This window comes from Scyliorhinus torazame, chromosome 12, assembly GCF_047496885.1.
Source record: "Scyliorhinus torazame isolate Kashiwa2021f chromosome 12, sScyTor2.1, whole genome shotgun sequence".
NCBI classification, from domain to species: Eukaryota; Metazoa; Chordata; class Chondrichthyes; order Carcharhiniformes; family Scyliorhinidae; genus Scyliorhinus; species Scyliorhinus torazame.
In genome coordinates, this window is record NC_092718.1 from 79,692,607 (window position 1) to 79,718,998 (window position 26,392).

At 49.2% G+C, this 26,392-nt stretch overlaps 1 pseudogene; it reads right to left on the reverse strand.

Annotated features, from left to right (window-relative positions):
• On the reverse strand, nucleotides 1-26,392 carry LOC140387061 (sialic acid-binding Ig-like lectin 12; annotated as a pseudogene).

Below are 26,392 nucleotides of genomic sequence, written 5' to 3' on the forward strand. Positions count from 1 at the left end.
TTAATACACCAAGTCACAGAGGAGATATTGGGGGTGGATGTCCAAAAGGTTGCTGTAAAGAGGTGTGTGTGTGGGTGTATACGCATATGTGTGTGTGCACGTGTGTGTATGTTCATTCTCTGCCACACACTGATAGTCTCCAGTGTCCCTGGGTGTAACGTGAGGAATCACCAACCACAGCTCATTGTTGGAACTTGTTCTGTTCATTGGGACATTAAGATGTCTCCACGTCAGGTTAGAAGCTGGGAAGCTCTCGACAGAGCAAATTATCACTGTAGAGTTACCCTCAATTATATTGATCTATGAAGCGTTAATCATATCAAGAGAAGTCATTGATAGATTCTGTGGTGCATCTAAAATTGAATAAAAATCATTCAACTTGCATTTGACTGTGAAGACATTTGAGAGACCATGAGGAAGAAAAATATGTGATATCAAGATAGGTTCCTTCACCACAAAGCACATACTCCAGACAGACACCAAGGCTCAGTACTGAGGGAGTGCAACACTGCTGGAAGGTCAGTATTGCAGGAGTGCAGTACTATCAGAGGGTCAGTGCTGAGGGAGTGCTGCACTGTCGGAGGATCAGTACTGAGGGAGCACTGCACTGTCAGAGGGTCAGTATTGAGGAAGTGCTGCATTGTCAGAGGGTCAGTACTGAGGGAGCGCTGCACTGTCAGGGGGTCAGTACTGAGGGAGCGCTGCACTGTCAGAGGGTCAGTACTGAGGGAGCGCTGCATTGTCAGAGAGTTAGTACTGAGGGAGGACTGAAATGTCAAAGGGTCTGTACTGAGGGGATGCCGCACTGTCAAAGGGTCAGTACTGAGCAAGTGCTGCACTATCACAGGGTTAGTACTGACGGAGCGCTGCGATGTTGGAATGTCAGTACTGAGGGATTGCTGCACTGTCGGAGGATCAGTACTCAGGGAGTGCTGCACTGTTAGAGGATCAGTACAGAGGGAATGCTGCACTGTTGGAGGGTTAACCCTAAGACAGAGCTGCACTGTCAGAGAATCAATACTGATGGAGTATTGGACTGTCGGAGGGTCAGTACTGAGGGAGTGCTGCACTGTCAGAGGGTCAGTACTGAGGGAGTGCTGCACTGTTGGAGGGTCAGTACTGAGTGTGGTGAATGTATTGCAGTAACAATTCACCATGTGTATAACTGTATTATGCTGTTGCCCATGTGGGCGCCACCTGTGGACCATTGTGAGGTATTACCTATAATGTAGCATGTTGGTGCCTGTGTGGGCTCCGCCCCTGGCTCCACCCCTTGAGGGGAGGTATAAAGAGCAGTCGCCCTGTAGGCGGCTCTCACTAACAGAGCAATCGCAGGCAGGCACTGTTCTGGTTGATTAAAGCCCACAGTTTACTTCTACTCCTGGTTTTGTGTGAATTGATGGTCGCATCAATTTAATCAACTACAACGCTACTATGGAATCGGCCCTCAAACCTTAACGACTGGAACTCGATCCGCAGGCCGCGGAGACGAAAGGGATTTTTTTCGCACTGGCTCCGCTGTTTCAAGGCCTACCTCGCCGCCTCCTCCTCGCCTTCCATCACCGACGAACAGAAGCTGAGTCTCCTCCACGCCCGGGTGAGCCATCGAATCTCTGTTCAACACAAGGAAGCCTCCACTTACGCAGACGCCCTCGCGATGCTACAGCGCCTCGACGTAAGGCCTGTGAACGAGGTATACGCGCAGCATCTCCTCACTACTCGCCACCAACGCCCCGGGGAATCGCTGGAAGAGTACCTACGTGACCTCAAAGTCCTTGCACGAAGTTGCAATCACCAGGCCGTTATGGCCACTCAACATATGGACCTGGCAGTCCGTGACACCTACGTGGCTGGAGTCAGGTCCAACTACGTGAGACAGCATCTACTCGAAAAAGATGCCCTTGACCTGGAAGAGACGGTAAAATTAGCCTCATCTCTAGAAGCAGCATTCGAAAGCCTTAATGCGCTCCCGTCCGATCGCGCGACCCCCTCGTGAACCCCCGACCAAAGAGTACCCCAGGCTTGTGCTGCGCGGCTGCCCACCCACCATGGGGGGCTACCCTGCTATTTCTGCGGCCAGCATCAGCACCCCAGGCAGCGCTGCCCGGCCCGGAACGCGAACTGCAGTGACTGCAGAAGAAAAGGACATTTTGCTAAAGTTTGCCTGGCCAGGTCCAAAACCTCTAAATCGCAGGCCCGACCCCCAGACTCACAGACCCGCAGATCCTTCAGTGTGGCAGTGTGTTTGCCGGCTCCGCTCACCCCCCCGGACACGTCATCGGCCTCGTGTTGTCCGTGGGGGCAGCCATTTTCCAGCCCACACAACGTAGGCGACCCACGGGAGTCGCCATCTTGGTCATCCTCGCCCACGCGGCCCGCCACATGCGATTCATGGGGGCCGCCATCTTGGACGGCATCTTCCTCACCGCCCAACACGTGCGTCCAATGGGGGCCGCCATCCATCTACAACGCCGCCCGACACGTGCGACCAACGGAGGCAGCCATCTTGGGACCACCTCAACACCCCTGACCACGCGGCTACCCACAACTCAGTCCCTTGACCAGTCACCCTTGACCAGTCGCGACCCAAACACGTCCGGAGCTCTATGATGACCGTCCGGATAAATGGGCACGAAACGCCCTGCCTCTTCGACTCCGGGAGCACAGAGAGCTTCATTCATCCAGACATGGTAAGACGCTGCTCGCTCCTAAACTTCCCGGCACATTAAACCATGTCCCTCGCTTCTAGGTCGCACTTGGTGCAGATCCGGGGGTGCACAACCGCAACCCTCGCAATACAGGGTGCCGAGTACGCCATTTTTAAATTATATGTACTCCCCGACCTCTGCGCTCCTCTTCTGTTGGGACTGGATTTTCAGTGTAACCTCAGGAGCCTAACTCGGAAGTTCGGTGGGCCCCTGCCCCCACTCACCGTATGTAGCCTTGCGACCCGAAAGGTCGACCCTCCCCCGCTCTTCGCAAACCTCACCGCCGACTGTAAACCAGTCGCCACCAGAAGCAGGTGGTACAGCATCCAGGACAGGACTTTTCTCAGGTCCGAGGTCCAGCAACTATTGCGGGAGGGAATCATCGAGACCAGCAATAGCCCCTGGAGAGCTCAGGTGGTGGTCGTCAGGACCTGGGAAAAGAACCAGATGGTTGTAGATTACAGTCAAACAATAAACCGGTACACGCACCTCGATACATACCCCTTTCCCCGGATCGCAGACATGGTTAACCAGATTGTACACTATCGGGTGTTCTCCACGGTGGGTCTGAAGTCTGCGTACCACCAGCTCCCAATCAGCCTGGGGGGCCGCCACTACACGGCTTTTGAGGCAGACGACCGCCTCTTCCACTTCCTCCGGGTCCCCTTCGGCGTCACGAATGGGGTCTCGGTCTTCCAAAGAACGATGGAAAGAATGGTGGACCAGTACGGGCTGCGGCCACATTTCCGTAATTGGACAACGCAATTGGCCATGGTCAGCAATACCACGACGCCAAACTCCAGAGATTTCTCCAAACCGTCTGAATCCTTAACCTCACCTACAACAAGGAGAAATGCGTTTTCCGCACAACCAGACTAGCCATCCTCGGCTACGTCGTGGAAAACGGGGTTCTAGGACCCGACCCCGACGGAATGCGCCCCCTCCTGCAACTCCCCCTTCCCCACTGCCCCAATTACGGCGAGTAATTTTTCCTATTACGCCCAGTGGGTCCCCAGCTATGCGGACAAAGCCCGCCCACCGATGAAGGCCACCATCTTCCCACTGGCGGCTGAGGCCCGCCAGGCCTTCAGCTGCATAAAGGCGGATATCGCCAAAGCCGCAATGCGCGCGGTGGACGAGTCCGTCCCCTTCCAGGTGGAGAGCGATGCATCAGAGGTCACCCTCGCTGCTACCCTCAATCAGGCAGGCAGGCCAGTAGCATTTTTCTCACGAACCCTCGCCACCTCCGAAATTCGACATTCCTCGGTCAAAAAAGGAAGCCCAAGTCATCGTGGAAGCCGTGCGGCACTGGAGGCACTACCTTGCTGGTAGGAGGTTTACCCTCGTCACCGACCAACGATCGGTAGCCTTCATGTTCGATAATACGCTGCGGAGTAAAATCAAGAATGATAAGATCTTGAGGTGGAGGATCGAACTCTCCACCTACAACTATGATATAGTATATTGTCCTGGGAAGCTCAACGAGCCCCCAGATCCCTGTCCCGCAGCACATGCGCCAGCGCGCAAGATGACCGACTACGGGCGATCCACGATGACCTCTGCCACTGGGAGGTCACCCGGCTTCTCCACTACATCAAGGCCCGCAACCTGCCCTACTCCGCTAAGGAGGTCATAGCCATGACCAGGGACTGCCAAATCTGTGCGGAGTGTAAGCGATAAGGCCCACCTGGTAAAGGCATCCCGGCCCTTTGAGCGCCTCAGTATCGATTTCAAAGGGCCCCTCCCCTCCACCAACCGCAACACATATTTCCTCAACATCATCGACGAGTTCTCCCGCTTCCCCTTTGCAATCCCTTGCCCCGACATGACCGCGGCCACCGTTATTAAAGCCCTACATAGTGTCTTCACCCTGCTTGGTTTCCCCACGTACGTTCACAGTGACCGGGGCTCATCGTTCATGAGCGACGAACTGCGTCAGTACCTGCTCAGTAAGGTCATCGCCTCGAGCAGAACTACCAGTTATAATCCCCGGGGAAACGGACAGGTGGAGAGGGAGAACGCGACGTATTGGAAAACTGTCCTCCTGGCCCTACGGTCCAGGAATCTCCCAGTTTCCTGCTGGCAAGAGGTCCTCCCCGGCGCACTCCACTCCATTAGGTCCCTCCTTTGCACGGCCACAAACAAGACCCCTCATGACCGCCTGTTTGTTTTCCCCAGGAAATCCACCTCCGGGATGTCGCTTCCGTCCTGGCTGAAGACACCGGGGCCCGTCCTGCTCCGCAAACACGTCAGGAGCCATAAGTCTGACCTCCTGGTCGAGAGGGTCCAGCTCCTACACACCAACCCCCAGTACGCATACATTGAAAACCCCGACGGCCGACAGGATACGGTCTCCCTCCGGGACCTGGCACCCGCAGGTTCCACTACCACCGCTACCCCAACTTACCCCACCCAACCTACGCTGACCAGCGCCCCCGCCCCTACATGGCACCCGCACCCCCTCCCGCCCTCCATTCCCCCTTCACCGACCCACAGGAATGTAGCTCCAGAAGACACGCTCCCGGAGACAATGTCAGTGCTTGCACCGGCGACTTCACTCCCCATGCCTGCACGGATGAGTTCGACACCAGGGCTAGCTCGATACCAGAGCTTCGGCAATCACAGCGCTCAATCCGTGCACCGGACAGGCTGAACTTATGAACCCTTCACCCCCACCGGACTTCATTTGTTTAACAGGGGGTGAATGTGGTGAATGTATTGCAGTAACAATTCACCATGTGTATAACTGTATTACGCTGTTGCCCATGTGGGCTCCAATTATGGACCATTGTAAGGGATTACCTATAATGGAGCATGTTGGGGCCAGTGTGGGCTCCGCCCCTGGCTCCACCACTTGAGGGGGGTATAAAGAGCAGGAGCCCTGTTGACGGCTCTCACTAACAGATCAGCTGCAGGCAGGCACTGTTCCAGTTGATTAAAGCCACAGTTTACTTCTACTACTGGTTTCGTGTGAATTGATGATTGCATCACTGAGGGAGTGCTGCACTGTCAGAGGATCAGTACTGAGGGAGTGCTGCACTGTCAGAGGGTCAGTACTGAGGGGGTGCTCCACTGTCAGAGAGTCAGTACTGAGGGAGTGCTGCACTGTCGGAGGGTCAGTACTGAGGGAGTGCTGCACTGTGAGAGGGTCAGTACTGAGGGAGTGCTGCACTGTGAGAGGGTCAGTACTGAGGGAGTGCTGCTCTGGCAGAGAGTCAGTACTGAGGGGGTGCTCCACTGTCAGAGAGTCAGTACTGAGGGAGTGCTGCACTGTCGGAGGGTCAGTACTGAAGGAGCTTTGCTCTGTCAGAGAGTCAGTACTGAGGGGGTGCTGCACTGTCAGAGGGTCAGTACTGAGGGAGTGCTGCACTGTCGGAGGGTCAGTTCTGAGGGAGTGCCGCACTGTCAGAGGGTCAGTACTGAGGGAGTGTTGCACTGTCAGAGAGTCAGTACTGAGGGAGTGCTGCACTGTCGGAGGGTCAGTACTGAAGGAGCTTTGCTCTGTCAGAGAGTCAGTACTGAGGGGGTGCTGCACTGTCAGAGGGTCAGTACTGAGGGAGTGCTGCACTGTCGGAGGGTCAGTTCTGAGGGAGTGCCGCACTGTCAGAGGGTCAGTACTGAGGGAGTGTTGCACTGTCAGAGGGTCAGTACTGAGGGAGTGTTGCACTGTCAGAGGGTCAGTACTGAGGGAGTGCTGCACTGTCAGAGGGTCAGTACTGAGGGAGTGTTGCACAGTCAGAGGGTCAGTACTGAGGGAGTGTTGCACTGTCAGAGGGTCAGTACTGAGGGAGGGCTGCACTGTCAGAGGGTCAGTACTGAGGGAGTGCTGCACAGTCAGAGGGTCAGTACTGAGGGAGTGTTGCACTGTCAGAGGGTCAGTACTGAGGGAGTGTTGCACTGTCAGAGGGTCAGTACTGAGGGAGGGCTGCACTGTCAGAGGGTCAGTGCTGAGGGAGTGTTGCACTGTCAGAGGGTCAGTACTGAGGGAGTGTTGCACTGTCAGAGGGTCAGTACTGAGGGAGGGCTGCACTGTCAGAGGGTCAGTACTGAGGGAGTGTTGGACTGTCAGAGGGTCAGTGCTGAGGGAGTGCTGCACTGTCAGAGGGTCAGTACTGAGGGAGGGCTGCACTGTCAGAGGGTCAGTACTGAGGGAGTGTTGGACTGTCAGAGGGTCAGTGCTGAGGGAGTGCTGCACTGTCAGAGGGTCAGTACTGAGGGAGGGCTGCACTGTCAGAGGGTCAGTACTGAGGGAATGTTGGACTGTCAGAGGGTCAGTACTGAGGGAACGCTGCACTGTCAGAGGGTCAGAACTGAGGGAACGCTGCACTGTCAGAGGGTCAGTACTGAGGGAACGCTGCACTGTCGGAGGTGCATTCTTTCAAGTGAAATCTGAAACATTGAACACTGTGCCGTCTCAGGTGGATATAATTAATCCCAAGACATGATTTAATGGAGGGCTCTCACTTGACATGATTGATATCTGAAGGCAGCTGACCCAGTTCAAACCACTGTGCTGATTGCAGGATCTTGCTGTGAAAAATGGAAACTATTACACCTGATATGGAGTGAAAGATACCCATACTTACTTTGCACAGTTAGTACGAGGCTCCGCTCCGATGAAACAGATGGATAACTCACTCTACAGGTGAGAGTTTGTCCGTGGTGTTTGAGTGATGGGGTCAGGCTCAGAACAGAAGTATAGGTCAGAGTGACGCCGTGCTGAGTTACAGTGTTTGAGACTGATCCAGGTACGTCAGTGGGAGTGTCCCAGGTTAAGACAGGTGCTGTTCCATTGCACGTTGTGTTGAAGGTGCAGCTTATGTCCACACGCTTTCCTGCAATAATTTCAGCAGGGGATATCCTGGGTTTATCTGTGAAGTCTAACACATGGAGAATGGATCCTTTTAGATAAATATAATGTGACCATCAGTTCAAATAGAAATGACAGTCCCACAAGAGAAAGCCCTTCTACAAACATGATATCGGAATAGAAAGATTACAATGATCATTGAAGAATTTCCTATTTTTAGACTTGGTGAAGTTCTGTCACTCAGCTTAGTGAATTTTCACTCAGTGACGCTTGATTTGACCGCACTGGGTGAGGGCGGAGGAACAGCTCACAGCTCGGGGAGAACAGGTTCATCACTTTGTCCACAATCTGCCAAAGTTAAATTAAATCCTGTCCCCGGCAGGGCAGGAACAATTTGAAACTATCTCTAAAGCAGCAGCTTAAACAGAATCAGAGTTCTGTTGGACTGGAATCATTAACTCTGTTTCTCTTCACACAGACACTGACAGACCTGCTGAGATTTTCCAACATTTTCTGTTTTTATTTCAGATCTCCGGCATCTGCAGTGTTTTGTTTTTCCTGGAATCAGATGATCAGGTTATTGATCACATTGCTGTTTGTGGCACCTTGCTGTGCACCAACTAGTCACAAATCAATCCAGTTGGAAATCAGAAGGTATTTATTTACCAGAGTGTTCCGAATGAACATTCAGGAATTATTTCACTGTCTGTGAATCGATTTGGGATGTCCTGAGGGGGTGAAAGGTGCTACAGAAATTTGAGTCTTCCTTTTGTCGATATGTAAGACTTTTAAACAGGATTAGAAAGATCCATAAGAGTGCATTATCCGATAACATTGATAGGCACAGTCAATACATTTCATTATTGATATTAAAGTGAGTATTCAAGGTTGCTTTAGGACTGAACTGGAAGCTATCACCAGGTTATTGATAAACAGACACTGCGTTCTAATAAGCTGTGTTTTGTGTTAATGTGTAAACGCCAGTTTGTGTTATTTCCCATTGAGTATTAGATGTGAATTGTTGAGTAATTATAACACAGAAACGTGAAGCCGTGTTGCAGGATAATAGTTATGGCTGGGACCACTGTCAAATTCTATCCTGAAAAAATAAGGTCCCGCATCTTCCTGTGTGATGTCGTTTATATTCAGGGAACAGTCTCCGTCTTTCAGGTCTCCAGACAGCCGGGTCCGATGGCGGAATCTTGGCAACTCGTGTTTGCGATCCTTGGAGTGAAAGGCTAGCGGAGCCCAGTGTGGTGATCCACTGTAATAGGAGATATAAGGTAGAACCTGCACTACAGGTTCGCCAGTAGCTCCTGCCGGCTGGCTCCGCCCACGGAGAACTGTATAAATATGCATGACCTCCAGTGCCCTGCCATTTCGCCAGCTGCAGCAGGAGGCCACGCATCTGACTGTAATAAAGCCACAGTTGTACCCAACTTTAGTCTTTGTGCAATTGATCGTGCATCAATTTATTAGTCAGATTTTCCACAGAATTGATATCCGAATTAAGCCCGATCGCCTGCAGCTGGATCCGCACTCACCTGACGTCAGGAAAGACCTTACACGCTGGCTAGCATGTTTCGAGGCTTACATTAACGTGGCGGACCCCACGCCAACGGAGGCCCAGAAGATCAACGTCCTGTACTCCAGACTGAGCTCCAGCATGTTCCCGTTGATCCAAGACCCCACGAATTACACAAAAGCAATGGAACTCCTCAAAGAACACTACGCGCAGAACGCGAACACGCTCTTCGCCAGGCATGTACTTGCCACCCGCTTCTGGCGGGCCCTAATTCCACTCGCCCGGGACTGTGACTGTCAGGCGGACACGGCCGCCGAACACGCGAATCTCCTCATGCGCGATGCTTTCGTGACGGGGATTGCATCGGACCGCATCCGAGAACGATTGCTGGAAGGTGCCACGCTCGAACTGGCGGAGACGAAAACCTTGGCGCTCTCCATGACGGTTGCATCACGTAATGTACAAACGTACCTATCCCGCCACGCTGCCCACCCATCTACCCCTTCCTACCCCTCCTGGACCCCGCCGATGACCTCCTCAGCTGGGGCCCTGACTTCGCAATACGCCAGCGTAGCACGCCGATCCGCGCACCCCGGGGGTCCCCGCTGCTACTTCTGTGGTCAGCAGAAGCTGCTACTTCTGCAGTGAGCAGAAGCACCCCCGCCAACACTGCCCGGCCCGCACTGCAGTTTGTAAAGCCTGCAGAAAAAGGGCCACTTCGCGGCTGTGTGCCAGGCCCGCGCAGTCGCTGCGATCACGCCCGCTATCGCCCCCTCCCCCACGCCTGACGCACAATGGGAGCCGCCATCTTCTCCTCCCGGGTCCATGTGCGACCAATGGGCGCCGCCATCTTGTCCCCCTTCGGCCATGTGTGCCCCATGGGCGCCGCCATCTTTTCCCGACCCCGCAATGTGCGCACCATGGGCGCCGCCATCTTGTTCCCCACAGGGTCCCCGGACATCCCGACATCGGAACTGCACACGCTCGCCACCCGAAGCATCCGATGGCTACCCGCAGCTCGCTTCGATGACGCTGGACCAATCTCGCTGGCACAACCTGGCCACCGCGTCGACGATGGTTAAACTCAACAGCCACGCGGCTTCGTGCCTGCTGGACTCCGGAGCACCGAAAGCTTCATTCACCCAGATACGGTAAGGCGCTGCTCCCTCGCGGGCCAACATGCCAATCAAAGGATCTCCCTAGCCTCCGGATCTCACTCAGTCCCGATCCGATGCTTTTGTACAGTCACCCTCATGGTCCAGGGTGTAGAATTTAGTAACTTCCGCCTCTATGTCCTTCCTAATCTCTGCATTGCACTCCTGTTGGGCCTGGACTTCCAGTGCAACCTCCAGAGCCTCACCCTCAAATTCGGCGGGCCCTTACCCCCCCTTACCGTTTGAGGCCTCGCGATCCCCAAGGTCGATCCCCCCTCCCTTTTTGCCAATCTAACTGCGGATTGCAAGCCCGTTGCCATGAGGAGCAGACGGTACAGCACCCAGGACAAGACCTTCATCAGGTCCGAAGTCCAGCGGCTGCTTAAGGAGGGTATTATCGAGGCCAGCAACAGTCCCTGGAGAGCCCAAGTGGTCGTGGTTAAAACTGGGGAGAAACACAGGATGGTCGTGGACTACAGCCAGACCATCAATCGGTACACGCAGCTCGACGCGTACCCCCTCCCACGCATATCTGATATGGTAAATCAGATTGCGCAGTACCGGGTCTTCTCAACAATTGACCTGAAATCCGCCTACCACCAGCTCCCCATCTGGAAGTCGGACCGGCAATACACCGCCTTCGAGGCGGACGGTCGCCTCTACCACTTCCTTAGTGTCCCTTTCGGCGTCACAAATGGGGTCTCAGTCTTCCAAAGAGAGGTGGACCGAATGGTCGACCAGTACGGTTTGAGGGCCACCTTTCTGTACTTAGATAATGTCACCATCTGCGGCCATGACCAGCAGGACCACGATGCCAACCTCGATAAATTCCTCCGCACTGCCACTCTTCTCAACCTGACCTATAACAAAGAGAAGTATGTGTTCAGCACAACCCGGTTAGCCATTCTCGACTATATAGTCCAAAACGGACTTCTCGGGCCCGACCCCGAGCGCATGCGCCCCCTCATGGAACTTCCCCTCCCCACTGCCCCAAGGCCCTCAAACGCTGCCTGGGGTTCTTTTCCTAGTACGCTCAGTGGGTGCCAAACTATGCGGACAAGGCTCGCCCACTCATCCAGTCCACCCAAATTCCCCTCACGGCCAAGGCACAACACGCTTTCGCCCGCATCAGAGCAGACATCGCCAAGGCCGGGGTGCGCGCAGTGGACGAGTCACAGCCTTTCCAAGTAGAAAGCAACGCTTCAGATGTCGCCCTTGCTGCCACTCTAAACCAGGCAGGCAGACCCGTGGCATTCTTTTCCCGCACACTTCATGCCTCTGAAATTCGACACTCATCCATCGAAAAGGAGGCCCAAGCTATCGCTGAAGCTGTGCGGCATTGGAGGCATTACCTGGCCGGTAAGAGATTCACTCTCCTTACAGACCAACGGTCGGTAGCCTTCATGTTGAACAACACACAGCGGGGCAAGGTCAAAAATGATAAAATCTTGCGGTGGGGAATCGAGCTCTCTACCTATAATTACGAGATCGTGTATCGTCCCGGTAAACTCAGCGAGCCTCCAGACGCCCTCTCCCGAGGTACATGTGCCAGCGCACAAGTGGACCAACTCCGGGCCCTACCTGACAGCCTTTGTCACCCAGAGGTCACTCGATTGTACCATCTGGTCGAAGCTCGCAATCTGCCCTACTCCGTCGAGGAAGTAAGGACAGCCACCAGGGACTGCCAGGTCTGTGCGGAGTGCAAGCCGCACATCTACCGGCCGGACTGTGCGTGCCTGGTGAAGGCTTCCCACCCTTTTGAACGCCTCAGCGTGGATTTCAAATGCTCCCTCCCCTCCACCGACCGTAACACGTACATTCTCAGTGTGGTCGACGAGTACTCCAGATTCCCCTTCACCATCCCATGCCCCAATATGATGTCTGCCACCGTCATCAAGGCCCTCAGCACCACCTTCGCTCTGTTCGGTTTCCCCGCCTACATCCACAGTGACAAGGGATCCTCATTCATGAGCGATGAGCTGCGTCAGTTCCTGCTCAGCAGGGGTATAGCCTCCAGCAGGACAACCAGCTACAACCCCCGGGGAAACGGGCAAGTAGAATGGGAGAATGGGACGGTTTGGAGGGCTGTCCAGCTGGCCCTACGGTCCAGGAACCTCCCAGCCTCTTGCTGGCAGGGGGTCCTCCCTGACGCTTTACACTCCATCCGGTCACTATTGTGCACCGCCACTAATAATGCACCCCATGAACGTGTTTTCACCTTCCCCAGGAAGTCTACATCTGGGGTGTCGCTCCCGACTTGGCTCGCTGCTCCAGGACCGGTCCTTCTCCGTAGGCACGCCCGACTCCACAAGGCGGACCCCTTGGTGGACAGGGTTCATCTGCTCCACGCCAACCCTCAATATGCTTACGTTGAGTTCCCCGACAGCCACCAAGATACTGTCTCACTCAGGGACCTGGCACCGTCAGGTTCCACCCCAACACCCCCCCCCCACCAATGCGCCCCCCCCCACCTCCCACCGCACCGCCAAAATTGACCCCACCAGACCCCCCCCCCTCCCCTTTTCCGCACAAGAGGACGAAGAGGACTTCTGCGCACTCCCAGAGTTCTGCGATGACTTGCCAGCATCAGCTCCGCCATCGCTGCCACCTCCACCACCGACTTCGCCGCCACCGTTACACCGCTCCCAACGAAGCACCAAAGCACCGGACCGGCTGAACCTTTGACGGACTCCGGACCGTCAACATGGACTTTTCTTTCCCTACCACTGTACATAATTGCACTAATTGTATATAGTTTCACGTCACCCCTGCCGGACTCATTTTTAACAGGGGGTGAATGTGGTGATCCACTGTAATAGGAGATGTAAGGTAGGACCTGCACTATAGGTTCACCGGTAGCTCCTGCCGGCTGGCTCCGCCCACGGAGAACTGTATAAATATGCATGACCTCCAGTGCCCTGCCATTTCGCCAGCTGCAGCAGGAGGCCACGCATCTGACTGTAATAAAGCCACAGTTGTACCCAACTTTAGTTTATGTGCAATTGATTGTGCATTACCCAGGGAATCTCTTTCTCTGTATTAAACTAGACTGCACCTCGCAGTTGATTTTTCGGACACAATGGATAACTGTAATGACATGGAATCTTCACACACGAAGCTTCCTGCGCTGTTACCTCTTGTAGAGTGTGGCCTTTCCACTCTTGTGACGGTTCAGCTGGAGAAAGATATCAATATTTACCATAGGGTGGCTTGTAGGTCCACGAAACTCAAAATGTATAGCTGAGACTGAATTAGAGAGAAAGTCAATACTGATGAAGACTGTGACCACTGACTTTGGCAGGAAAAATAAAAAAGCTGAACATTATTTAAAATAAGGGGGACTACAGAATGTGATATAGAGGGATCTGAGTGTCTTTGTACATGAATTACAAAATGTTAGTATTTGGGTACACCAAGTGATTGGAAAGGTAAATGAAATGTAGGCCTTTATTGAAAGGGGGAAGGAGTATAAAAGCAGGGAAGTCTTGCTGCACCTGCACAGGGCGTTGGTGAGTTAACGCCGAGAGTACTGTGTACAGTTCTGGTCTTCTTACTTAAGGAGGGTTATACTTCCATCAGAAACAGTTCAGTGAAGGTTCACTATGCTGATTTCTGTGGTGAGTGGGTTATCTTATGGGGAAAGGTTGAACTCATTGGAGTACTGGCCTGGAGCAGGTGGACCTGTCCATGGCAGTATCAGTAGAAGTGGCCGCTGTATAGTCCTTGTGGAGACAAAGTCCCGTCTTCACATTGAGGATACCCTCCATTGTGTTGTGTGACTCGACCACCGTGCTAAAGAGGATAGACTGCGAACAGATCTGGCAATTCAGGACTGGGCATCCATGAGGCGCTGAGGGCCATCAGCAGCAGCAGAATTATATTCAACCACAATCTGTAACCTCATGGCCTGGCATTTCCCCCACTCTGCCATTACCACCAAGCCACGGGATCAACCTTGGTCCAATGAAGAGCGCAGGTGAGCATGTCAGGAGCAACACCAAGCATAACGAAAAATGAGATGTCAACCTGGTGAATCTACAACACAGTACTACTTGTGAGCCAAATAGATTAATCAGCAAGTAATAGACAGAGTTAAGCGGTTCCACAACAAACGCATCTGATCCAAGATATGCAGTCCCACCACTCATTTGAGGAGGAGGCTACACAAATATCCCCATCCTCAATGGTGGAGGAGTCCAGCACATATATGCAAAAGACGAGGCTGAAGCATTCGCAAAAATCCTCAGCCAGAAGTGCCGAGTGGATGACCCATCTCGGTCTCCTCAGGAGGACCCTAGCATCACCAGTCTTGAGCCAATACGATTCAATCCACAGTTTATCAAGAAAGGTGCTGGAAACTGCAAAGACTATGGGCCCTGACAATATTCCGGCAATAGTACTGAAGTTTCGTGCCCCAGAACTTGCCGCACTCTGAGCCAAGCTGTTCCAGAACAGCTACAACACTGGCATATATCCTGCAATGTTGAAAAGGTGTGTTCTGTGCACAAGAAACAGGACAAATCCAACCCAGCCTATAACCACCCTATCAGTCTACTCTCCATCCGCAGCTAAGTGAAAGAACGAGTTATCAACAGCGCTATTAAGCAGCACTTACTCAGCAATAACCTGCTCACGGACGCTCAGTTTGGGTTCTGCCAGGGTCACCCAGTTCCTGACCTTATTGCAGTCTTGGTTCAAACATGCACTAAAGAGCGGAATGGAAGAGTGACTGCCCTTGACATCAAGGCAGCATTTGACTGAGTATGGCATCAAGGAGCCCTAACAATACTGGAGACAACGGGAATCAGGTGGAAAACTCTTCATTGGTTGGAGTCACACCGGCCGCAAAGGAAGATGCTTGTAGTGTTGAAGGCTAATCATCTCAGCTTCAGGTCATCACTGCAGGAGTTCCTCAGGGTAGCGTCCTAGGTTGAACCATCTTCAGCTGCTTCATCAATGACCGCCCTTCCATCATTTAAAAAAAATACATTTGGAGTTCTCAATTCTTTTTTTTCCAATTAAGGGGCAATTTAGCGTGGCCAAATCACCTACCCTGCACATCTTTTGGGGTTGTGGGGATGAAATCCACGCAGACATGGGGAGAATGTGCAAACTCCACACGGACAGTGACCCGGGGCCGGGATCGAACCTGGGTCCTCACCCCATGAGTCAGCATGCTAACCATTGCGCAATGTCTTGCCCCTCCCTTCCATCATAAGGTCTGAAGTGGGATTTGTTGCCGATGACTGCACAATGTTCAGCACTATTTGCCATTCCCCAGATACTGAAGCAATCCATGTCCAAATGCAGCAAGACCTCGACAATATTTAGGCTCGGGCTAACAAGTGGAAACTTACATTCGGACCGCACAAGTGCTAGGCAATAACCATCTCCAACAAGAGAGGATCTAACCATCATCTCTTGATATTCAACGGCATTACCATCGCTGAATCCCTCACAATCAACATCCTGGGGATTACCATTGATCAGAAACTGAACTGGACTAGCCACATTAATACTGTGGCTGCCAGAACAGATTAAAGGCTAGGAATCTGCAGTGAGTAATCCAACTCCTGAATCCCAAAGACCTGCCACCATTTACAAGGCACAAGTCAGGAATGTAATTTGATACTCTCCACTACCTGGATGAGTGCAGCTCCAACAACATTCAAGAAGCTCAACACCATCCAAAAGTCAGAAAATCATCTCAGGATCAAATGATGATCTCACTTTTATGACAGCTTAATTGCACCTTTTGCAGCCAAAACGTCTGTTTGTCTCTTGAACCAGGAATTTCAAAAGAAAATCACTGCAGAAGATACATACGCACCCTAACAAGGCTTAGGCTTTTAAAACATTACTCCAATAAATATATGTAACACAATATATATCAAATTTCTTACATCCATCACAACATCTCATTAAAAAAATGAATCAGCAATATGAAAAAATGGCTTCATTTTCCAAAGCCTTTTAACTTTAAATATTACTAAACACCACTAATACTCTATTAGGTATGCATATTATTATATTTCGGCATGCAAATTTAAACATTGAAAATTTAAACTATTTCAGTCTCTCTTTTCTAACTTTGTACGGTCCATTCTTCTCACATCTCAAAGTCATGATAAAGCATCTGAAATTACATTTTCTCTTCCTATAAGTGTATAATTTTTAAGTTGAATGGTTGGAGCAATAAATTCCATCTAAACTGTCTTGCATTTCGATCCTTAAACTTCTCCAAAAACGTTAATGGATTATGGCCTATATATACAATTGTCTCCAATGAAGTGTTAGCAGCATTAATGCCAAAATGTTGCAATGGCGTGGAGCAACCACACTGCTAAAATCTGGCACGAATTTCCAGTAGAAATCACTCATGCCCAAAGATCTCAGAACTTCTCTTCTCGTTGACTTATTGGGAACTCCCAATAACTTTCATTTTCTCATTCCTTGGGGCCACCTGGCCATGTCCAACTGTACGGCCTAAGAATGTGAATTGAGCACTCTCAAATTCACTTTTAACCAAGGTTGCCACCAAACCAACCTCTTGCAGTTGATCGAACAATTCCTTTAAATATTCCAAATGCTCCTTCCACATTTGACTAAACACCACCAGATGTCTGTGCATGCTACACAATTCTTTCATCCAGAAATGACCTTTTTGGTTATTATTTGGAATGTTGTTGGAACAGTCTTATTCCAAATGGCATAACTTTGAATTGATACCATTTGGTGTTACGAAAGCCAAAACTTCCTTTGCCCTGTCTGATAAAGGTACTTTCCTGTATCCTTTAAGTAATTCAAGTTTGATAATGAAATTTGCATGTCCCACCTTTTCACTAGTCTTCCAAATGAGGAATATGATACAAATCTGACATCGTAACTGCATTGACGTTTCTTCAGTCCACACACAATCATTACCTTCACTCTGATTTTGGTCAAGCACAACCCATCACAATACAAAAAACTGGCGAGAGAGTTTTTTGGAAGACTGTTTGAAGAGAGAGAAAGATTCTTTGCATAAAGAGGTTGCAGGTCCCTATCTGTCAGACTAATGCTGAATCTGACAGTCTACAAAAGCTGCTTTTCAGCTCACATCTTCCAGAAATTAAACTAAAACTTCCTGCTGAAGACCTGGATCCTCCCATTAATTATGTCATCTTTTGAAGATTTCTTTGAAGATGTAACCAGTACAATTGACAAGGGGGGTCAGTCGATGTGGTATATTTGGACTTTCAGAAGGTGTTTGACAAAATCCCGCATGAGAGATTTTTGTGCAAAATTAAAGCACATGGGATTGGGGGAAATGTATTGTGGTGGATAGAAAACTAGAAAACTGGTTGGCAGAGCGGAAGCAAAAAGTAGGGATTAATGGGTCCTTTTTAAATTGACAGGCAGTAACTAGTGGGGTACCACAGAGATCAGGGCTGGGACCCCAGCTATTCACAATATATATTAATGATTTGGATGAGGGAACAAAATGTAACATCTCAATGTTTGCAGATGATACCAAGTTAGGTGGGAGGGTGAACTGTGACGAGGATGCAAGGATCCTACAGCATTATCTGGACAGGTTGGGCGAGTAGGCAAATCAATGGCAGATGCAGTATAATTTGGATAAGTGTGAGGTTATTCACTTTGGAAGCAAAAACAGGAAGGCTCCTCACAGATCGGGGAGCCCGATCTTTCCCCACGCCATTCAGGTCCCCCACGCTCTTTTGAACTCCCTCACTCCGGTAACCCCCCATTTATCTCCCCTCGATCTGGCAAGGCCCCCTTGGATCTGACTGCTTGGTAGTGCCAATCTGTGACCCGAGCACCATGGCACCACCATCCTGGTACTGCCCCTGGCACCCTAACAGTGCCACCTGGGCACCATGGAAGGGCCAGTGTGGCATTGCCAGGGTGCGAGTATGGCAATGCCAAGGTGCCCAGGTGCCAGGGTGTGTGTCAGGGTGCCACCCTTCTCCGTCCCAATTACTCAGGGGTCTCCAATGGCCTGGGAGACCCCCCCCCCCCAGGTGCCATTAAGACTGGTCCACATTTGTGTGGGCTAGTTATAAAGGGAGTCAAGGTGACATCTCCTAGGCATGGCCAATGAGTCCCGGACACCGGGTGAGTATGGCGTCCAGCTCAGATTAAGGCTCATTTATGTATTCAGATCTGTATCATGCCCAGCGAGGACCAGATCCAGATCGTGATTGACGGAGCGGGTCAGGTGACTCGCGCAAGGTTTTATGCCTGGCGCAGCACCCGACTTGCGAGCGATTCTCCCGTTGTTCCGGATACATGCCAGGCGCTATGGGGTTGCTGAAATGCGTCCACTGCCTCTAATTATCCTCTCCCCAAGGAATTCTCAGCAACCAAAACATAATTTCATTTGGCCTCTCTTTGTAAACATAAACATGGTTGGAATTAATGATGATCTCACTTTTATGACATGTTAATTTCTTCTTTTGCCGCCACAAAGTCTGTTAGTCTTTTGAAGCCGGGTTTTTAAAAAATATCACTGCAGCAGATAGATTCACACCCTAATGCAGGCTTCAAATCGTCACTGCAAATACATATAACAAAAACATTCACATTCTATGATACAATATACACTAATTTCTTACATTCATCACAGACCGAAGCTGTGAGCAGATTGGCTTAATGTCAGAGATTTTCCAGGGAGATGGATGGAGCCGCTCGCTGGGGAAGGGAGATTGGAATGGAGACTGGAAACAATGGTTTTCATTGGAGGAGGTTGGTGTGGTCACTGAGTGAAAGGTTGAAGACAGGTTGAGAAGGAGGAGGAGGGAAAGTTTCCCTTTGTCACAGACACACAGGATGCCATCAGTGACTTTGATATGAGCTATTTCAGTGATATGGCCAGGGCACAAACCCAATTGGAGTGAATCAAAATTGAATTCTGGGAAAGATAGGATGGATTTGGTACATAAAAGCACATTCGAGAGAGACGAGATTTTGGAGATGGGATACGAATTGAATTGGGTAGTTGAGTAAAGGGTTATTTTTGAGGAGCGAATCGATGAAGGATGGTCAAAAGGAGAGAGGGGTGGCTCAAAAAGGCAGAGAGAACTGTTAAGAATCTCAGCTGACATGGAGACCAGGAGAGGAACTTTTGTGTTCAGCAGTTTCCTGGGAATCGAGTTGGGGGAACAGGAGGTGGCTCTCATGGGCACGCTGTGCTCAGAGAGGGCATGAGGGGAGAAAGGAGAGAAACCGGATAAAGATATGAGTTCAGGGATAGGGTCGGGGGTTGGGGGAGGGATCAGGGAAAGTTTGATCTCGCGGATTATTGGAAGGGAGGGTCATGGCAGAGGCAGGTGATTGGATTGACTCGATCTCAGTGACAGAGAATCCATGAGTTGTCAGCAGGCGGTGTTCTTTGAGGAGAATGTTTTCTCTGTGGACACCAGGAGGAGAGTGAACTCACAGGAGAGAGAGCAGGATGAGTTAAGATGGAGACTGAGTGAGGGGAACAGTGAAGATATCCCAGTGGGAACATTGTTATAGTATCTGGGAGGACAATAGAGAATGAGGATTTTGAAAGGGAGGTGAGAGGGTGGGACGCAGTGAGATGTTCAAAAGAGGAGAAAGTGACAGAGGAGTCGGTGGGGGAGGTCAGGCCAAGATGTGATTTGGTGATAAACTCCACAAAAGGTGCCATTCTCCTTAGCTAGGGTTACGTTAAAACTATGATGTTGATTCAATCAAACACAGTAAATTAATGGATCTGGGTGTAGAAATAGAAAATCATTAAAAACAGTGATGCTGGTTTACACGGCCACAAAACAAGCAAATCAAACATTGGGATGTGTTATTTCCCATTGAGTGTTCGATGTGAATTGTTGAGTAATTATTACACAGCACTTACCAGAAACGCGAAGCTGGGTTCCAGGATAACAGTTGTCGCTATTATGGCTGTCAAATTCTATTCTGAAAAAATAAGGTCCCGCATCTTCCTGTGTGATGTTGTTTATAATCAGGGAACAGTCTCCGTCTTTCAGTTCTCCAGACAGCCGGGTCCGATGGCGGAATCTTGGTGACTCGTATTTGTGATTCTTGGAGTGAAAGACGATAGATGATGGTGATTGATTCTTGTTTTTGAACCAGATTCCGACTCGCCGTTGGTTTGCCAAATGTGATGGGTATCTGTAATGACATGTAATCTGTACACACGAGCTTTCCTGCGCTGTCACCTTTCCTGGAGTGACACGTTTCCACTCTTGGGACAGTCCAACTGGGGAGAGAAATATCAATGTTTAACACTGAATGGTTTGTAGATCCATGAGATCGATTTCCACCCTCTCTGTCTCTGGTGCCCAGTGGCTGCAGTGTGGACCACCATCTATAGGACACAGAAGGAAGTCCCCAAGGTTTCACAAATGGAAGGAAGAGGATCCTGGACAGAGCAGTGGACAAGTTCATTCAACATTGGCTCATGGTCCAGATGAGTGATGCCAGTCTTCCACCCAACACAGAATCTACAACACAAACCAAGTGAGATACATTCAGTGCTCATTAACAAGGCAGGAGAATGGACGAGGAGCCCTCAGAACTCCCATCATTATCACCATCATGAGTCATTGATGAGCCTCACCTTCCTGGATCCTCACTGTCTCAGACAGAGGTTCTCATTGTAATACCCCTTTCAGGGATAGCAGCATGACCTCAATAGAGAGGAATTGTGTCATTTGGTCCAGGCTCAGTATCACTTTGGCCTGTGAGCAGAACACAGCACACACAGCTCTGCCGTTGGTGTCTTCAAGCTTTCCATCCTGTCTTATCAGTTGTCAGGTGCTTAGTTTTTTAAAATAAATTTTGAGTGCCTAATTCATTTTTTCCAATTAAGGGGTAATTTAGTGTGGCCAATCCTCCTAACCTGCACATCTTTGGGTTGTGGGGGCGAAACCCACAGAAGCACGGGGGAGTGTGCATACTCCACACGGACAGTGACCCAGAGCTGGGATCGAACCTGGGACCTTGGCGCTGTGCTAACCACCGTGCTGCCCTCTCAGGTGCTTAATTGAAATAAATCAACCTACAACATATTTACACAATCCCTTATTGGTGCATTTATATCATCTTAAAAACACAACATGATGTTCACTAGTGGTCAAACATTCTGGCAGCAAGAGACAGTACAGGTATGACACGGTGAACAGCCTGAGGGCATTTACATGGCATGAGACCACCCTCGACACTTTGGTCAGACCGCAACAGAGTCGCAGTGTCGGAGAGTGTTGAAATCACAGCCTGGCTGACTGTGCAGGAAATCTCTGAAGACAGAAACATGGACATGAAGCCACTAACAAACCAAAATATGGCGGTGAAATGCCGAGTGAGATGATGAGTGCTGATTGATATTTCACTTTCCAGGGATATCCTCAAATGGCTGAAGTATAAGTGGAAGATGTAATGATCTCTCTCGGCACACCAGATTAATTAAAATGTCAGAGTTTGTGCAACAGTTGTGCTTGATAATTATTGTGCAATTGTTGAACAATGTCACATGTTTCAAACTGTCCGTCTGATGAAAACATAGATACCTTCAAGCCATCCAAAGTGTTTACCAGGATTTGAATTAGCTGTCCTCAGAAAGTATTTGTTATTTGCCAAGATTGACACAGTGCATGCACCAACATTCCAGCCCTGTGAATTCTACAAAACATGTATCTACCGACATGGAAGGCCATGGCGAAACAAACTGATGTGAAACTTTCAGCGTGCAGTGGTTCACTAACTCCATGTGCATGTTCCATAGTCCTGGATTGCAAGTACCATCAATTCTACTGGGTGTCACAAATATTCTACACTGTACAGACTAATGGCCCAGCGATCAAATGTCTATCAGCACTTTGCACAATGCAAATTCCAGCAACCGCAAGAAGAAAAGACGAAAGATTCTGTACGACAAAAACTTAATTCCTTTATTTCCCATTTCGTTTACTTTGTTGTTATCATTTATGATCCATGGATATTTAATGGAAATGTAACTTTATGTCAAGAGGAGGAAGTGAACAACTCAAAAGTTTCAAATAGCACACTGTGCTATGAGGGTTTATATTTTGAACAGAAGAGCTCAGACTTTCTGGCACCTGAGAGGTGGGAGGGATTTGGATTAAAAGGTTGGCTGGTAGCCAATGGATTGGCTAAGGGCCGTACCCTGCCCAGCGACATTGTTTCAGCCAGGTGGGGGTTAACAGAGGACACAGAGAGAATGTTCTAGACTCTGAGTGAAAAATCTGTGAGTTGTTCTATCTCAAACAAAAAGTTTCTTGGCTGATGTTTCTGAGCCTGCAGAGAGGTTTTGAGATCCTGATGAATCAACAGTGAAAACTATTATAGACTGAAAGTAAGACAATCCAACCGTAAGCCGAGGCTAAAAGACTCTCACTGGAAGATGTTCATCTGAAACAGAAACTTTTATCCTTTCATTATTCGTAACATTCCTTTTTACACCCCTCTTTCCCTCTGTGTTTGTCTGTCTTGTGTGTGTGTAGAGGGCAGGGAGAGTTAAAGAAGGGAGGTTAGGAATTAGACAATAGTTAACCAGCTGTATTTGCTGCCTATTTAATTATAACTATTGTAATTAATAAAAAATAATTGTGTTTAAATTTACAAACCTTGTGATTGGACAGCTAAAGACCAAAGACTGCGGGCATTTTCTTAACAATTAATAGTTAATTTCAATTGTGTTGCGACTCCGTGTCAAGTGGAGCTTAAATTGACCGCGCACTAGCCAGGGTGTCATAATAGTGTCCACAGTCATGTGACACCATTTTGGCCATATTGGGATAATTTAGGAATCTCCCAGGAATCCTTTTTAAAGGAAGACAAACCATCATACCGGAATCTTTGTGACCTAATATTTTTGAACAACTTGATCACTCGCACATGGGCATAGATCAGACATGAAGACTCACAAGAGAGACAGCCTATTGGCCAGGTTTGCCCAATGACATTGAGTCATCATAGAATTTACAGTGCAGAAGGAGGCAATTTGGCCCATCAAGTCTGCACCGGCCCTTGAAAAGAACACCCCACTTAAGCTCACACCTCCACTTTATCCCCGTAACCCAGTAACCCCACCTAACGTTTTGGACACTCAGGGAAATTTAGCATGGCCAGCCCACCTAACCTGCACATCTTTGGACTGTGGGAGGAAACCGGAGCACCCGGAGGAAAGCCACGCAGACACGGGGAGAACGTGCAGACTCCGCACAGATATTGACCCAAGCCGGGAATCAAACCTGGGATCCTGTAGCTGTGAAGTAACAGTGATAACCATTGTGCTCCTGTGCCGTGTCATCAAGAAGTGTGAGGCATGTAAGGACCATATGGCAGGTCAGCACAAAGAACCATTGATTCCACATGAGGTTCCTACCCATCCTCTACCCAAAATCAGATCTGAGCTCCTTCGTGTTCAAGGTACTGACTTCACTGTCATCATCGACTACTTTGCGAAGCATCCCATTATTCAACAATAAGTCAAGCACAACTGTTACACACACTTTAATTGCTATCTTCAATTTAGTTAGTGAGTCCAGAGAGACCATAACATAAAACGGTCTGCAAATATTGGTCAGCCAATTCAGGATTTGAGTGAGAATTGGAATATCGATTATACCAACTCTTCTTCTCATTACCCTCGATCTAATAGCCTCGCAAAATGAAGGTGAAATCACAAATTCTCAAATGTAGACCGAGATCTACACATTGCAATCTTACATCGGAGAGTGGCACGTTTAAGTGCAACTATTGCATCGCTGGTGTTACGACATCCTGAGCTAGCGTGCAGTCAATTCCATGCCCCCTTGACCTGGAGACACAACACAATTGAATTAACAAATAATTCTCAGAAAAATACCCGAAATCTTTGGCCCTTGGCTTCCCAATAATTAGTCACCAGATTTGTAAATTTAAACACAATTACTTTTTATTTCTAACAAGAACTACAATGAAATATTCAGCAAATACAACTGATTAACTATTTTCAAATTCTTAATCCCTAATGCGCCAATTTAACTTGCCCCCACCCTCCATATGCGCACTCACACACACACACGGCAGACAGACACAGGATGGAGAAGAGGGGTGTAAAAATAATAATGAAAAGGATAAAAGTCTTTGTTTCAGATGGTTTCCTTATAGCACATCTTCCTTAAATTTAGTCTTTCAGTTTGAGGTGTTCACTGTAGATTTATTCATTCAGATTATCTGTAGGTTCAGAAATAAAGCAGCTCAGAGAATTTCTGGAGCAAGAGAGAGGGAGGGAGGGAGGGGGGAGAGAGACAGAGTGAGAGAGAAAGAGAGAGAAGAGGTGGAGAGCAGGAATTCACTGCTTGAACATCCAGGGCCAACTCTGCTTTCCTTCGGTCTCTGGAATTCATCCCGCTCAGGCAGGATCCAATCACCACATGTTACCAGGTAGAATGCAGCCTTTTGGCCAATTCATTGGCCATCAGCCAACCAATCGAACCAAGTCCCACCCCACCTCGGGTGCCACAAAGTCTGAGTTCTGTTGCTCAAAAACTAGCACTTTATGTTGTGTTGCAACTTTTTGAATTCATAAATCTCTCTGCTGTTTCATTTAAAGATATATGGCAATTAAGCATCCATGTATCAAAATGATAATGGCAAAAAGAGTGGGGAAATGAGGGAATCAACAGGAAAGACCCTTATGTTGGCAGAGCACATTTTTGACAGCGCGCACCAATTTACATCCTCTTACTCATTCTACTGTCTCAGAAACTAGAGAACAACTTATAAAACTGCAAGAGAAGGTGGCCAACCTGCATGATAACAATGGAGGCACAGAACTGCCAAGTTTACAACTGGGACAAGTTAACGTCCAGGATCCCAAAGAAGGTTAGTGACAACCAGCTGAGGTGACAAAGATTTGTTCCGAACCAGGGCCCTATGAGGTTATCACCCACAAAGACAATGAGACATAAGTGAGGACAAACCAGATCCATTCTAGCTCCTCACCCTCCGTACAGTCCTAACACATCGAGCGCAAGATACCAAATTAAAGCAGGAACAACCTCCAATAATGACAATCCTACAGATCACAGAGAGCAATGAAAAAATCCTCCAGACAAGGTCTCCATTACAAGATCTGGGCGTAGCAGCAGATTACCTCAACACTTTAGCGACTCATACATTCATTGGCTCGATGCACTTCGTAATGATAACTAAACATGAACATGACCCCAGAAGCCGCTTGTTTCCTGTCCTTCTGAAACATCCATGACTTCAGCAGGAATCTGAAGAGTTTTTGATGTGGGTCTGAAATCATCAGATGGAGGCCATTCAGACCATTGTATCTCTGCTGGCTCTTTGAAAGATCTATCCATTAGACCCCCTTCCCCCCTGTCTTTCCCCCATAATCCTGCCGATTTTCCCCTACAGTTATTGATCCAATTGCCCTTTTGGAAGTTTCTGTTGAATCTGCTTCCAGCACCTTTCGAGCAATGAATCAATGGTCTCCTTCTGAGCTGCAAAATTCAGAGATTCTGTGAAATGTAAACTTTGCAGCAGATCAGAGACAATCATGAGAACTGGAAACATTTCACACCTTTACACGCTGACTGCTCTGCCTTCCTTCTCTTTTTCAGTTATCTTTCACCCTTATTGAAGTTTCTAGCATGGTGAGAATGGACAGGAAGTGTGATGCTGAGCAGTCCGTCACTTCTCAGAGCTGCTGTGTTTTTCTCATGGGAAATTCTGACTATAATCAGCAAAACACACCAATTTCAGTCCACTTGCTATCGGAGTCCTGACATCGGGATAGAGTTCACCCCCCAGTATACATCTCAGATTCTCTACTCAACCCATTACCCCTGTCAATCACTGACCTACTCACAGAAACACCTCGTCTTTCGATTCTTCCATAACCCCTGCAAACCTTCCCATCTCTGTAACATCCTCCAGGACCAACGACACTTGGAGATGTCCGAACTCTTTGCTGTCACTCAGGGAGTCAGTGTACATCAGATAGCACTGGGGTGATGGGTCAATGGGACTTGGTGTGAGTTTATTCACTGGGTCACTGCTGTATTGGTTCCCAATCAGAGCTCAATAAGAATGAGCTTTTACAAAGATGATTAACCATAAATCTGTCCGAGCTGATGATGATATTACCTTGGAGAAGTGTCAGAAAGAAGTAAGATTTCCCGATCAT